Source organism: Onychomys torridus, chromosome 17, assembly GCF_903995425.1.
Source record: "Onychomys torridus chromosome 17, mOncTor1.1, whole genome shotgun sequence".
NCBI lineage: Eukaryota > Metazoa > Chordata > Mammalia > Rodentia > Cricetidae > Onychomys > Onychomys torridus.
Window position 1 is genome coordinate 13087010 of NC_050459.1, and position 14128 is coordinate 13101137.

The 14128-nt window shown below is 38.0% G+C and overlaps 1 protein-coding gene across 1 annotated transcript in view; it reads right to left on the reverse strand.

Annotated features, from left to right (window-relative positions):
* Window positions 1-14128, reverse strand: part of Csmd1 (CUB and Sushi multiple domains 1) — a 600818-nt gene that overhangs the window by 239852 nt on the left and 346838 nt on the right. The gene's annotated exons all lie outside the window — the stretch shown is intronic.

The window sequence follows — 14128 nt, forward strand, 5'->3', positions numbered from 1 at the left end:
CACTCCTACCAAGGAAGGAAATAAGGCCAGCAGAGAAGCAGGTAGGGAAGCTTCAGATCTTCACTTTTCCTCCTTCCCTCCATATTCATTCCCCAGTTTCATGCCCAGCTCTGTTTACTCTCTGTTTACTCTCTGACCCCATTCCCAGGGAGCTAAGCAGATTCTGAAGGAACATCTTCCTTTACTCACCTCTATAGATTCACCCAGCTCCCCCTTCTAGCCCATCCCCATTGCTAAGTATCAGCTCCCAATACCTAGAAACACATTATACCGGTAATGTCATTTGGTACCACCTGGCAGGATCTCAGAATTCTCTACCAAGCAATACACAGCCACTATACCTTCCTAAGAAACAGAGAGGGCAACAGAAACCAAGGGAAAAAAAATGCCTACCCAACAAAAACAAGGCCAGATATCAGCACCTAGAATTACAATAATTTTAAACACAGATGCCTAAATACCAGAGTAAAAACACAATCAGTAACAGTCAAGACACCATGTCTGCCCTAAAACCCAGCAACTCTACTATAGTAGGTATAACAACAGACATGTTGATCAATGGAATCAATTTCAAGATCCAGATATAAAACCACACACCTGATCTTTGATGAAGAAGCCACAAATTCACAATGAAAAAAAAAAAAAAGAGTATCTTTAATAAACGGTCCTGGTAAAACTGGACAACTGCATGTAGAATAATCCAAATACATATAGACTCATCATTTTGCACAAAAATCAACTCCAAATGTTTCAAAGATTCCAACATAAAACCAGATACACTGAACCTGAAGAGGAGAAAGCAGAGAATAGCCTTGAACTCATTGGCTCAGGAAAAGTCTTTCTGAATAGAACATCATTAATGCAGGCCTTAAGATAAAAAACATGAACAAATGAGAGCTCACAAGATTGAAAAACTTCTGCATCACAAGGAACACAATTATTGTGGAACATTTGTTTAACTAGGCAAAGATGTGTTACATGTGTTTATGCTGCATTTTGTTTAATTATGTTAAAAATGAGTTGCTGTTTCATCTTGCCTGCATAAGGAAAGATTGTTCTAATAAAAAGCTGCATGGCAAATAGCTAGGCAGTAGAAGGCATAGGCAGGGCTGCTGGGCAAAGAGAATAAAGAAGAGGAGGAATCTAAGCTTGAGGGGAGAATGAGGGGAAAAGAGAAGGAGATGTCTGTGGCCCAGCAAACCAGGCATCCACCAGCCAGTCAGACACAGAGTACCGCATACAGAATGAAAGAAAGGTAAAAAGCCTTGAGGCAAAATGTAGATGAAGAGCAACAGGTAAATATAAGTTATAAGAGCTAGCAAGAAATGAGCATAAGATAAGGCTGAGCATCTATAACTAATAAATAAGTCTTTGTGTCATGATTTGGGAGCTGGTTGGTGGCCTAAAGGAAAGCTTTGTTACATTTGGCACTCAACATGGGGCCCTAAATTTCCACATAGGACCTGATATGGCTCCATTAATAGGCTACATTGTACAGCAAGCATTTGCATAGCATATTAAGTAGAAACAAAAAACTAAATAAAAATGTCTTCCACAGTGCTGGTACTAGCTTCCTAGAGCTGGGGCAGTTGAGAGCCTCTTCCAGTTAGATGCAGCTCCCAGTTAAATGCACTCTTGGCTAGGTCTGTGGATTGTAAAGGTCTGCTTTTATGGACTCAAGTGGGGGGGAGGCAGCCACCAGCACAAAGTGGCTTAGCAGTTTAAGGTTTGGCTCACATCGTCAGAAAAGGCTAGAGACACACAGTAAGACAGGCCCAGATGGCGGAAAAAAAAAAAAAAAAACTCTAAACAGGTTATAGTGTGTTTAAAAATGTGTGTAGGCATAAGAAAGAAAAGAAAATGTGTATAAACAGTCATAAGAAAAGTAAACAGTTTATAAAAATAAAGTCTTTAAAGAGTAAGTAAAGTAATATAAAAAATAAGTAAAGATGAGAAATACACCAGGCCACAGTGGTGCACACCTTTAATCCCTGCACTCAGGAGGCAGAGCCAGGTGGATCTCTGTGAGTTCAAGGCCAGCCTGGTCTACAGAGCAACATTGAGGACAGGCACCAAAACTTCACAGAGAAATCCTGTCTCAAAAAATGAGAGAGAGAGAGAGAGAGAGAGAGAGAGAGAGAGAGAGAGAGAGAGAGAGATGGGAAATGGGAAATACACAGGGAGTCTCGATCCTGTATGGTGTTGTGTTGACTTTGAATTCTTTGAATGTTGATGAGTGAATGAAAGCTGCTGAGACACACGGTATTGTAAAAAGGGACTGCTAAATTAAATTAAACCAGCCTAGAAACTTTAGGGTTGTCTTAACTTTAAAATGATAGTCAGAAAATGTATTGTGCTGGGAAAGAGGTTATGCTTTTGTTTCCAAAGGAAACCAAAGGCTGTGCTTTCCTTGAAGGTTAACAGAGATCAGGTTTGATTGGGGGAGACCTCCTGAAAACCTTGGCTATAGACATAATGAAATAAACCAGAAAAACTACAAGACATGTGACATATATACTGATCCCTCTGCATGGGAACAGTTCTGAGACACGACAACAAATGTTACAGCTAGTTTTCCCAGGACTTGACCATTATCTCAATTTTCTCAGGGTCTCCTAAAGATGCCATCACCCCCCAAAAACAAGAAGTAATTTTAGAAATATGACACCCACACTCCCAAGGGTGGAGGGGTGGTTTTCAGTCATTTAGTGGGTTATAGATGCTTGTCATTGTTTAGGAGGATTATTTTCAAATTATTATTGGTCAGGATTGGGGAGAAACTAAACAAGGGAATTTAGAATTGGGGATCTCTTTCTGAAAAGAAATAGGAGGATATAGAAATAGTAGGATAAAAGGGTAGATTATTGAGTCTACTTTAAATGAAAAGGCAAGTATTAATCTCAAATACTTTACATTTGTATAGATTTTTGTATATTGATACAAATTTAAGGTTATTTCTTGCTATAACTTATTGTATATATGTTTCTGCTCTTATTTAAGGGATTTTTTTATATATTGATACAAATTTAAGGTTATTTTTGTTACCACATAGTGTATATATTTTTCTACTCTTTTTCTAAGGCATCATACCTATGCAGTTCATTTAAAAATGTAAGGTAAAGTTCTAGTTCTTGAAAGCTATTATTATAAGTTATTTATGATAATTAAGAAATGCGGACTAGTAGTTAGTCATCTACAACAATCATACTTATAATTATGTTCGGTATATATGCACAATCATACAGAGATATATTTTAGATAGATTGTCTTCAAACACTTCAAAGACTTACAGAATATGACATTTAGAATCTTTTGTTAAGATAAGAATTTTCATGACAGTGAGACATGTTTGCTCCTGGCAGTACCAATTTACTTCAGAAAGGATCATGGGCATTGAATAACTTCCATATAGAGTTTGCTTTTCATGTTGAAAAGCTAGCCATTTTGGCTAGAAAATGTCCTTGCCTCTACTGTTGACAGTATACCATTCAAACTTGACAGTCAGGACAGGACTGTTGCCAAAACAAGGCAAGATAGTCCTTTAAAATTCCTGCTTCATAGAAAAATCTGCCAGATATTCTAGGCCTATAGTTTGAAGATGAATGCCCCAAAGTTTCAGAGGAAATTTGGGTAACTGTCCAGGCATCCAGATGTCTCTGTCATTTTTTTAGCTTTGGAAGTTGCTTGCTCTGCACTTTCTGTTTACTCAGGTAATATTATATCCTTTGATGGTGTTGAAGACTAGATAGTGATAGTTGCAGTTTTCCTTAGTTATGATAGAAGGTAAACTATATAAAGAGCTTTGGACGCATCAAGATAGGATAGATAAGAGAGTGATTACTCTGAATTTGTCAAATGCAAAGGACTGGATATTGTAAATGCAATTCTTACTTGCTAACTGATCTTGCTATATATAATTTTACTATGTTAAAGTTAAAACCTTTCCTTTTATTTGGACAAAAGGTGGAAATGTTATGGGATATTTGTTTAACTGGGCAAAGATGTGTTACATTTTTTATGCTGCATTTGTTTAATTATGTTAAGATGTGTTGTTGTTTCACCTTGCCTGCCTAAGGCACCAGATTGGTCCCATAAAGAGCTGAATGGCTAATACCTAGGCAATAGGTGGACAGGCAGGGATGATGGTTATAGAGAATAAAGTGGAGCAGGAATCTAGTCTCAAGAAGAGAACAAGAGGGGACAATGAGGGAGGAAGAAAGGGAGACATCTGGGGCCAGGCAGCCAGGCAGCCAGGCAGCCACCAGTCAGTCAGATACGGAGTGAAAAAAAGGTAAAAAACCCTGAGGCAAAACATAGACGAAGAGAAACATGTTCATATAAGTTACAAGAGCTAGCAAGAAGCAAGCATAAGATAAGACCGTGCATTCATAACTAATAATAAGTCTCTGTGTCATGATTTGGGAGCTGGTTGGTAGCCCAAAGGGAAGCTTGCTACATACCATCATTTAGAAAAAGCAGCAGTCTACAAGGTGAAAAAATATTTTACCAACTCCATATCCAATAGAGAGCTAATAAGCAAAATTTATAAAGAACCCCAAAATTTAGAAATCAAGAAATCAAAACAAAACACAATTTAAAAATAGGTACTGATCTAAACAGCTAATCCTCAAAATAGGAAACTAAAATGGCGAGAAACACTTAAAGAAATGTACAATGATTAGTCATTAGGGAAATGCAAATCAAAACTACTTTGTGATTTCATCTTACACTCTTAGAAAAGCTAAGATCAATAAAAACAAATGACAGCTCATGTTGGTAGGGATATAAAATAAGAGGAAAAATCATTCATTGCTGGTGGGAATCCAAACTTGTACAGCCACTATGGAAATCAGTGCCATGGTTTCTCCGGAAGATAGAATCAATCTGCGTCAAGATCCAGCTATATAACTTTTAGGCATATATCCAAAATATGCTTTATCCTAACACAGAGACACTTACTCAACCATGCTCATTGCTGCTCTATTAATAATAATTAAAAATTGGACACAACCTAGATATCCCCCAACAGATGAATGGATAAAGGAAATGTGGTGCATATGCACAGTAGATTATTACTCAGCTATTTAAAAAAATTAACTTTGAAGAAACTAGGAAAAAATAATCTTAAGCGAAGTAAGCCCGACTCAGAAAGACAAATATGGTATGTATTTACTTACATTGGATATTAGCTGTTAAGTCAAGAATAAGCAAGCTACAATCTGTAGAACCACAGGGGTTAGGTGTAGAGTAGGGGATTTGAGGGACAGATCTTCCAAGGAAATAGGAATTTCAATAGAATCATTGACAGCTATAGATGGATGGAGGAGGACGACTGGAATGGAAGGATCAAATTGAGAAGGAGGATAAGGGGATAAGTGAAGGAAGGAACTATGGGAAGAAATGGCATTTGATCTAAATAAATCACCAAATAATGGTGGATACAGAGCCCCAACTGGATGTCTTTTGTCACCAAATGAAGCTTCCAGTATTAAGAATTGCTAACATCTAATTGTCTGGTTGGCCATAGAGGACCTATGGTGACATGCTGGGAGGATGTTACTTATATTTTATTACTTATAACACAGAAAAAACAAAAACAAAAACAAACAAACCTGACAACAGCTCAAATATTCCCAATAAACATCATTTAAATAAATTCTAATATAGCTGAAAAGTGGAATATTTTTCAATAATTTCAGAGATATAGGCATGTCAATAAAAACAGAAATATGATCATGATTACTAACTGAAAAACCCTCAGGATAAAAGAAATCTGCTATCTCCCTAAATACATAGATAGTTATGAAAATAAAAATGTAAGTATTTGCATTTTCACAGAAAAATATATTTTCAAAATCCTAGGTTTCTAAAATTTTAGAAAGCATCTTTTAAATTTTCTTGTTTTTTGTTAAATAATATCTCATTATTTTAAGTTAAATCCAGTCAAATTAAAACATATGTATGATTTGACAAACAGGCAAATACCCCAAAGAAGGATTTGTATTAAGGCATATGAGAATGCTCATACTGTTTAATTTAGTAAATTATTCCCTGGGATTTGTTCTAAGGAATTAATCATAAACATGGGTAGCGATTTTCTTGTAAGACTGTTTGCAAATCAGTGTGGGTAATAGCAAAGCTAGCAATATAAACGTCTGATGAGAGACACAATGTTTAATTATGTATGTTCATAATACATAGTACAGAAACACAATCCACCCTGTCTTGTGGGTTATAAACCCACAGATTTAATGAAATTAAAATGGAAACTTTTAAAATTGCTTCTGTGATATTCATGCACATGTTTCTTTTTCTTGCATTGTTGCCTGTCTACCACCCCAGCTGTTAACACAGCATCTATACTGCACTAGGTGTAGACACTCCAAAGACCAGTGAACCATCTGAGAGAATTTGTGAAGGGTATATGCATAAAAGGTAGACTTAGGTATCTATGAGTCTCCTGGATCCTAATCACCTGCAGTTGCAAAGGACCACCTGCACATATAGATTCATGTAAGACATTTGTCAATGTGGAGTGGTGTAATGACATTTTCTCAGGGATCTGCCCTGAGAAGATTTCTCCCAGAGTCCTGGGGAAGATTATATGGCTGGAGCTGGGGTGATCTGGGGGGAAATAATATAAGTACACCAGGCTCTTTTGTCCGTCCACTTTATTTCTCTATAACAAAATTCTGTTACATAGTTTCAGCTCCATTCTGACACTCAGTGCTTCCCTGTCCCTTCTTTTTCTGTCTTCTCATAGTCCTAGTAATAATTAACCTCTTATGCTCTCAACCTCATCCTCATCCTCCTGTTCCTTTGTCCTCCATCTTTCCTTCCTTCCTCTCTTGATCTGACCCAAATCCTTACTCATCCAAAAAACTCTGCCCTGTCTCTATTCTCTGGTCATGCAACTCTGCTCAGACCAGGAAAATTCTACCCTAGCCTTCACCTGGTTATGCCAAAAAAAAAAAAAAAAAAACAAAAAACCAAAACCCCTCTTTTGTCTTGAATCAATAGCTCTGTAATGCCACTAGGCCTGAAGGAAAGGGAAGGTCCTAGCTTCATTTGCACAAGAAACAATGCTATACATCTCCATACCTGCCTGTTTCCTAGGCTCTGTAGGGGTGTTTCCTAGTTCAGATCAGCAGTAGGTCTGAGATATTTATGCTGTTTGCTGTTAAGGCCTAATAGCATATGCGCATACAAGAAATTCACAGCAGAAGATAGCTAATATATTAAGAGCCAAATGTCATCAAATATTCCTTGATATTTGACTTTTCTCTAGAAGAATTTCTTGGCCCTTCTAGGTATAACTTTATTATATACAGTTGAATCTCTATAACATATTCTTGTGGCTTGCAGCAGTGGTGATGTCTGATAAAGAGCTAATGTACGCTTGGCAAAAAGCTTTACAAAATACATGTGCATTAGTTGTTTAGGTATATAAAATTAAACTTTAATAAATAAAATTAAATACTCAGAGTGTGAAAGGCAGGCTCTGAGAACTTTGCAATTTCCAGCGAGGAGTTTTAACAGGGATGGGAAGCACTGTCCAGGAGGCTTCAGTTACTGAAGGGACAAAAGGAACTTTCCAAAGGGAAGAGACTCTGGGTAGGACCAATCAGGAAGGTGGAAATAGATTATGGGAGGTGGAGCCTATAAAAGTTCAACCCAGAGCCCTTGGGTGGATCCCTAACTGGAGCCCCTCCCTTGCTCTCAATGATTTTTTTTTTCTCTCTGTGGCTGGTGCTTCTCCATCCAGGCTGGAGCTCTCTCTCTCTCTTAATTTCCCACTCTGACAGACCCACAATCTCCAACTGTCACTCTGAGTCCCTTTTCTCTTCAACTGTCACGTCACTTTTTTTTCACATTCTCACCCTCTTCCTTGGTCTATTTTCCAGGATGTGCAATTCTTTATTTTTTTCTTTTTTTTCTGTGTGAACTTGGTAGTTCCCTGGACAAATACCCCTCACTCAAGACCCCTGTAACAAAAAGTAGTTTGAAATGGTCTGGGCTCAACTTCTGCCTTGCAGAAAGACATTGCAACCAAGACAGGATGAGAGAGACTAAAGTCAGTAATACAACCATTTTCCTCTTAATAGTGTACATTAGGCACAGTATTGACAATGTTGATAATGTTCTGTTTGTAATGTTAATAATGTGCAAGCTTGTTAAGCATTTCCTTCAACTGTACTACCCAGTACAATTTCCCACAGACAATCAGGAACAGAAAAACAAAGAGCTCTCTGGACCAGTGTAGAAGGGCAGTCAAGGTTAAGGAACAGTGTACTCATGTGGTGATGTAGAGTGTAGTCCTTGGTCTCCTTTACTGGTATGTACATCTTGTTACCTTTACAGTATAAATCACAGCCATGCTCAGCACTGAAGTACATATAGTATCTCAGAAAAATATTAGTCTACCACTCTTAATAGAACCAAATTCAGTACAGTGTCTTATTAGACTGTGGAAGCCCACAAAATTTTCCAAGTGAGATCTGAGCTTGCTTTACCCAGCAGAGCTACATTAGAGGATTGATTGACCATGTGCATGATTTCTTGGCTGAGCTAGGGAGAGGTTTTTTGCTTGATACCTTGGCATTCCTATAAATAGCCCTTTAGAAAAAACAGGAGGGGCTGGTGGATAAGGATCCAGGCCCTCCCAAGGCTATCCTGTGTTTCTATCTTTCTCTCCCCCTCTATTCTTCTGTCTAACTCTCTTATCCCTCTCTCTTCAAGAGTACCTTGGGGTAAAATGTGGGAGCCAGTCTCCCAGCTGGCCTCCCACAGATGGTGCTAGGAACAGGGACCAGAGACTTGTCAAAAGGAGTGTCAGGGGGCATTGTAGGTATGAGGAGGTATGCCTGATAAGGAATTAAAAATAAAAGTGATGGTATTTTATTCTCAGGAGTGAAGGTTAGGCATCAGAATGCCAAAGTTAAAAGTGAGTGAGGCTATTGCATATATTTCTCTTTGTCTAGGTTTCTTTCTCTTTTGTCTCTCTTAATTTCTGTCTATAAAAAATATGAAAAAAATATAAGGTGGAATATAGGAATATAGCGTAAGAAGAAATTTAGAATAAGAGTAGAATTAGGAATATTGATTAAAAAGAAACTTAGGATAAGGTAGAATAAGATGAGCAACAAGACGGAGGAAGAATTTTTTTTCAACTTTGGGACTATGAACACAAACTCCTGAGAATTGGAGTCATGAAAAAAAACTGAAAGAAAATGAGCATAAAGATATTCCTGTGGAAGCTTTTGGCCCGAGGACAGCTTAGATCTAAGCCCCAAGTTACAGGGAAGGAATTTTCCTTCAGGTGGATGTGGATGAATTAAAACTCTTCACTCTGCAGGCATCACCACTGTATGAAAACACCGTACAATCAAAATTAGTTTCCATTTGACCATGAAGCCAAATTTTAGAGAGCAGAAGTCTTAAGAACAACTTAGCAGTCTCTCTCTCTCTAAAACATTAAAAGCTTTTCAGACCTTTCCTTCTTAGATTTTTTTTTTCCTCTTTCTGGAAAGGGCAAAAAGTTAACTCACCAGTAATTGCTCTTGAAAAACAAAACCAAACCTCTGGAACATGGCAAATCCTCTTTGCTAGTCCTGTCTCTCCTTCAAGTCAGTATTAGTAAAAACATCAGCCAGAACCCCTTGTGGCCAGAACTTACACCCAAGAAAGTGCAGGTGGAAAGCCAAGCAAGGGCAGCATCCCCCAAGGTGGTGCCATGGCAAAGATGGTGCAAGACGCAGGGAGGGGCTTTTGGTGTGGAAGCAGTTATCAGAAAAACTGAGCCTCAGCTAAGACATCAGGGACTCTGTATCTGGGGGAGGAGACAAATCAGGATAAGACAAAGATCTATCTGGGAGGGAATCTCTCTGAAAAATCTGAAAAAGCTTTTATTTCAAGTACTTTTATCTTCTTTCACTGTTCTGGTAAGGCAGGGGAATAAGCCCCAAGGGGTTTGCTTCTGGCAACAATCACCTGTCTGAGTGTATGTGGACAGGCATGATCCATTCCAGGGATGGTGCCAGGTGAAAAGTTTAATCTTGACTTAAAACTTCCCATTATAAAAGAGTGGAAACTTGACTTTGAGCATTTGAATGGAAACTGGGAGAGTAACAGCCGCCATTGGCTGCAGCTGAGTTTTCTCTGAGACTCAAAAAGGCAACCTGGGAAATGTAGCTTGAAAAATAGCTTGAGAAATGTAGAGATGATATAGAGAAAGGCAGCTTGGGAAATGTAGGGTATAAGTGCAAGGCCTGGAGAAAAGGCAAATGGACTGAGATAAAACAAACAAACAAACAAACAAACAAAACACACACACACACACAAACCCTTTCAAATATTCATGGTAACTTATGAGAAAAATGCCCAAGGGAAATACTGCCAGTATAACTCACCCCTTCATCCCCCCCCAAAAAAAATAAAACCCTACCATTTTTCCCATAAACTTTGTTAGTTTGTCTCCAGAGAATAAGAAAAGGGTGAACAGCTTGTCTGTCATGTGGGAATTATTTGCTATGAAAAAGCAAGATGGTAAATTGAACATAAAATAGGCATTCCTGATAATGCTCAAGGACAAGGCATAGTAGAAGAGCCTATGCCAATCTTAAGAAACAGCTTTAAAAATTTAAGGAGGGGAAAATTGTACCCCCAGAAGCTTGCTGCTGCTTGAGTTTGGTATGATATGTGGGACAAAGAAATATCAATTCCAATGACGCTCCTCCAGAAGAACTGGAGTAACATTCAGAATGATATCAAAGCTGACAATGAATTCCAAACTTTCAGAAATAAAGTAGTATTGAGTTCACTTATAATTTTTAATATAGTAACTCGATTTGCATACTCTCTGTCTTGGTGAAAGAAAATAAGTTAGTTCTGTTAAGAGATTTTTTCTAGATGTTTGCTAATAGAGTTTCCTCTTGAATATAAGTTTGGTAAATAGTTTTAAGAAATTTCTCCTAGATATGTGCTAATTTTTGTAATATAGTCCTATAGAGTTTTATTTTGAATATAAGTTTGTAAAAAGTGTAAATGTTGAATGTAAGTCTAAATGTTGAATGTTAATCTGTAAAAAGTATAAATGTTGAATGTAAGTTTGTAAAAAGTAAATGTTAAATGTGAGTTCATACTAGAATTGTTTTTATTGATCCATAAATTTGTCTAGTCTGGACAAATTAGATAACACCATTTTTTTTATAGGCTAAACCAAATCAATCACATTAGAAGCATCTTGAAGTTTTAACTACTCTTTTACCTTCAGATATACTTGGATATTTTTTATGATAGCTTAAAATATAATTGTATGATCTCAGTGGCCCCTGGAAAACTTATGTGAAGGTATCATAATTAGGGAAGCTTTTCTGTCTTTTTCCTAGAAGTTTTCACTCCATCTGTTTAGAGAGGAGTAGGCCTCCCACAAAGGGATAAACCTCCCACAATCAAGTTAGTTTGTAAAAGTGTCTTTATAATTAGCATGGATTTTTATGTACTTGAGTGGATACTTTGAAGTGATTTGAGATGACTTTTCTCCTGGGAGTCAAAATAATCTCTTGAAAGTTTTATTGAACATCTGTTAGGAGAGAGTTTTTAACCAAGAAAGGGGCTTGGTGCAGCTAAGACTGCTGTAACCACCCTAGACCCATTCCAAAAAGGATATTCTATCTTTATTATTCTTTACTCCTTTAGTGGGACATGTGACAGCTATGGAGATCACTGTGATGTCTGCAAGCTCATAGTAGGGACCTGGATCAGAGCTGAGTTAAGCACTGTACCCCCTCTTGCCAGAGACTGGTAGCCAAAGATAGGCAATTTTCTTCTTGATAACTTCCTGAATGTATGAATGTAAAATTAATCAAGAAGGATGACCTAAGACAGGCACAGTATATCCAATGGGCCTGGGGGGCCCTTTTTTATATTGAGAAGGGCAAATTGTGGAGGTCCACAAAGGTTTCCTAGTGAGATCTGAGCTTGTTTTACCCAACAGAGCTACATTAGAGGATTGATTGACCATGTGCATGGTTTCTAGTTGATTGGAAGGGTCTACACTTGGCTGAGCTAGGGGAAGGTCTTTTTCTTGATCCCTTGGCATTCCTATAAATAGCCCTTTAGAAGAGGCAGGAGGGGCTGCTGGATACGAATCCAGGCCCTCCTGAGGCTATCTTGTATTTCTATCTGTTTCTCTCTCCTCCATTCTTCTGTCTAAATCACTTATCCCTCCCTCCTCAAGAGTACCCTGAGGTAAAATGTGGGAGCCCATCTCCCAACTGGCTTTCCACATTAGACTTTTAATTAAATTCAGACCAGGTAACTATACCATAATATTAAAGTTATAAACAAAAACTCCTGCAAAACCCTCCAACAGAATTTAGAAGAATAATTTGGGATAGGAAGTTATGGAGAGAGGGAAAGCCAACATATAATCTGTACTTGTATTATATATCCAGCATAACACGGTACCATGTATGGTGGATATGTACCATGAAAAATGCTAAAAGTTATAATCTCTTCTAGAACAAATATCCCCTGATAGACATCTTTATATATTCTCTCACCATTCTTGACAAAACACCATGCAAAAAATAGTCTGGGATTCAAAGGATATCCAGCTATGGGTATCTCAGAGAATACAACCACCTTTTTCTCATTTCCAAATGCAGCTGCTTATTAATATTTGCAGCATGAAAACTATCTCTATCTAAAAGTCATACATGAATGCATGACAATGCTTCCACCTACAGTAGGACAAACTGTACTTGTGTTTACTGGTAATTTTCAGGTGGAAAATGAAGGTTATATTGACTATGTCCCCAGTGAAACCATTAAGGCTTTTTAAACTCCTAGCAGATATTAAAACCAAGATCAGGTTATTTTTTTTGTAAGTGTAGTGAAAAACAGTACAATGTGTACTTCTAGTTACTTTTCAAGCCACCATTTTCAAAAGTCAGGTCTATTTTCTGAAATGAGTTACTTCCTCAGAATTATGAGTAGGTATCAATTAAGTAAATTATTTATAAGTACTTATACCTCTCTCTTTGCTTCTTTATTATTTAATTTCTTTGAATTAAAAAGATGTGCAGATAAATTTGAGAATGCTGACTGCCAGGGAGGGATGTAGATGAAGAATTTTCTAAATGGTACAGAGGTGTTTACAATTGCCTCAAGACTGATGACTACTAAATGTCAAAGTTAGATTATGATGGAGAAACTGTACACCCATGGGCTGTGGAGAGAGACAGTGATGTGTTGACATGCCAGCATGAGGATCTGGGCTTGATCCTGAGAGCCCACATAAAAAGGCTGGGGCTGAGGGCACACACTCAGCACTTGGGAGGCAGAGTCAAGCAGTTTCCTGGGGTTCTATAGTTAACCAGCATATGCCGATTGGTGAGTCCTGGCCAGTGAGAGACACAGATTCAGAAAATCCGAACCAAAACAAACAACAACAGGATAGAAAAAGCAGTGAATGGCTCTGGGAATGACTCTAACGTTGATGTCTGGCCTCTATACATCCATATACTTTCTCCACCACTACCACTACCACCACCACACACATTCACACACACACACACACACACACACACACACGCACACGCACACGCACAAGCACATGCACACACACACACACACACACACACACACATACACACAAATTAAAAATACAATAAAAGCTATGTATTTATTAATATTATATAACACCTTTGTTGATTCCATCTTTCTTTTCTTATTAATATTTAATGGAGGCTTATATTCGCCTGCAAGCTTGACCTAACACCTACTCTGATTTACGGGGAGACTTTGCCCTTTTTCGAAGAGGAAAACAAACTACATGGGGAATTCAGAGAAAAGTAAACATTGAAGTCCTCTGAAGAGACAGAAAAATTGTTTACATGGAGTCATTCACAATGGCAAATGTTTTCCACTCCTTAGAGTCACTTGACTCATTTTTCTTCTTCTTCTTTTTTTTTTTTAAAGACAGGGTTTCTCTGTGTAGCTTTGCACCTTTCCTGGAACTCACTTGGTAGCCCAGGCTGGCCTCTAACTCACAGAGATCCGACTGCCTCTGCCTCCCGAGTGCTGGGATTACAGGCGTGCGCCACCATTGCCTGGCGTGACTCAT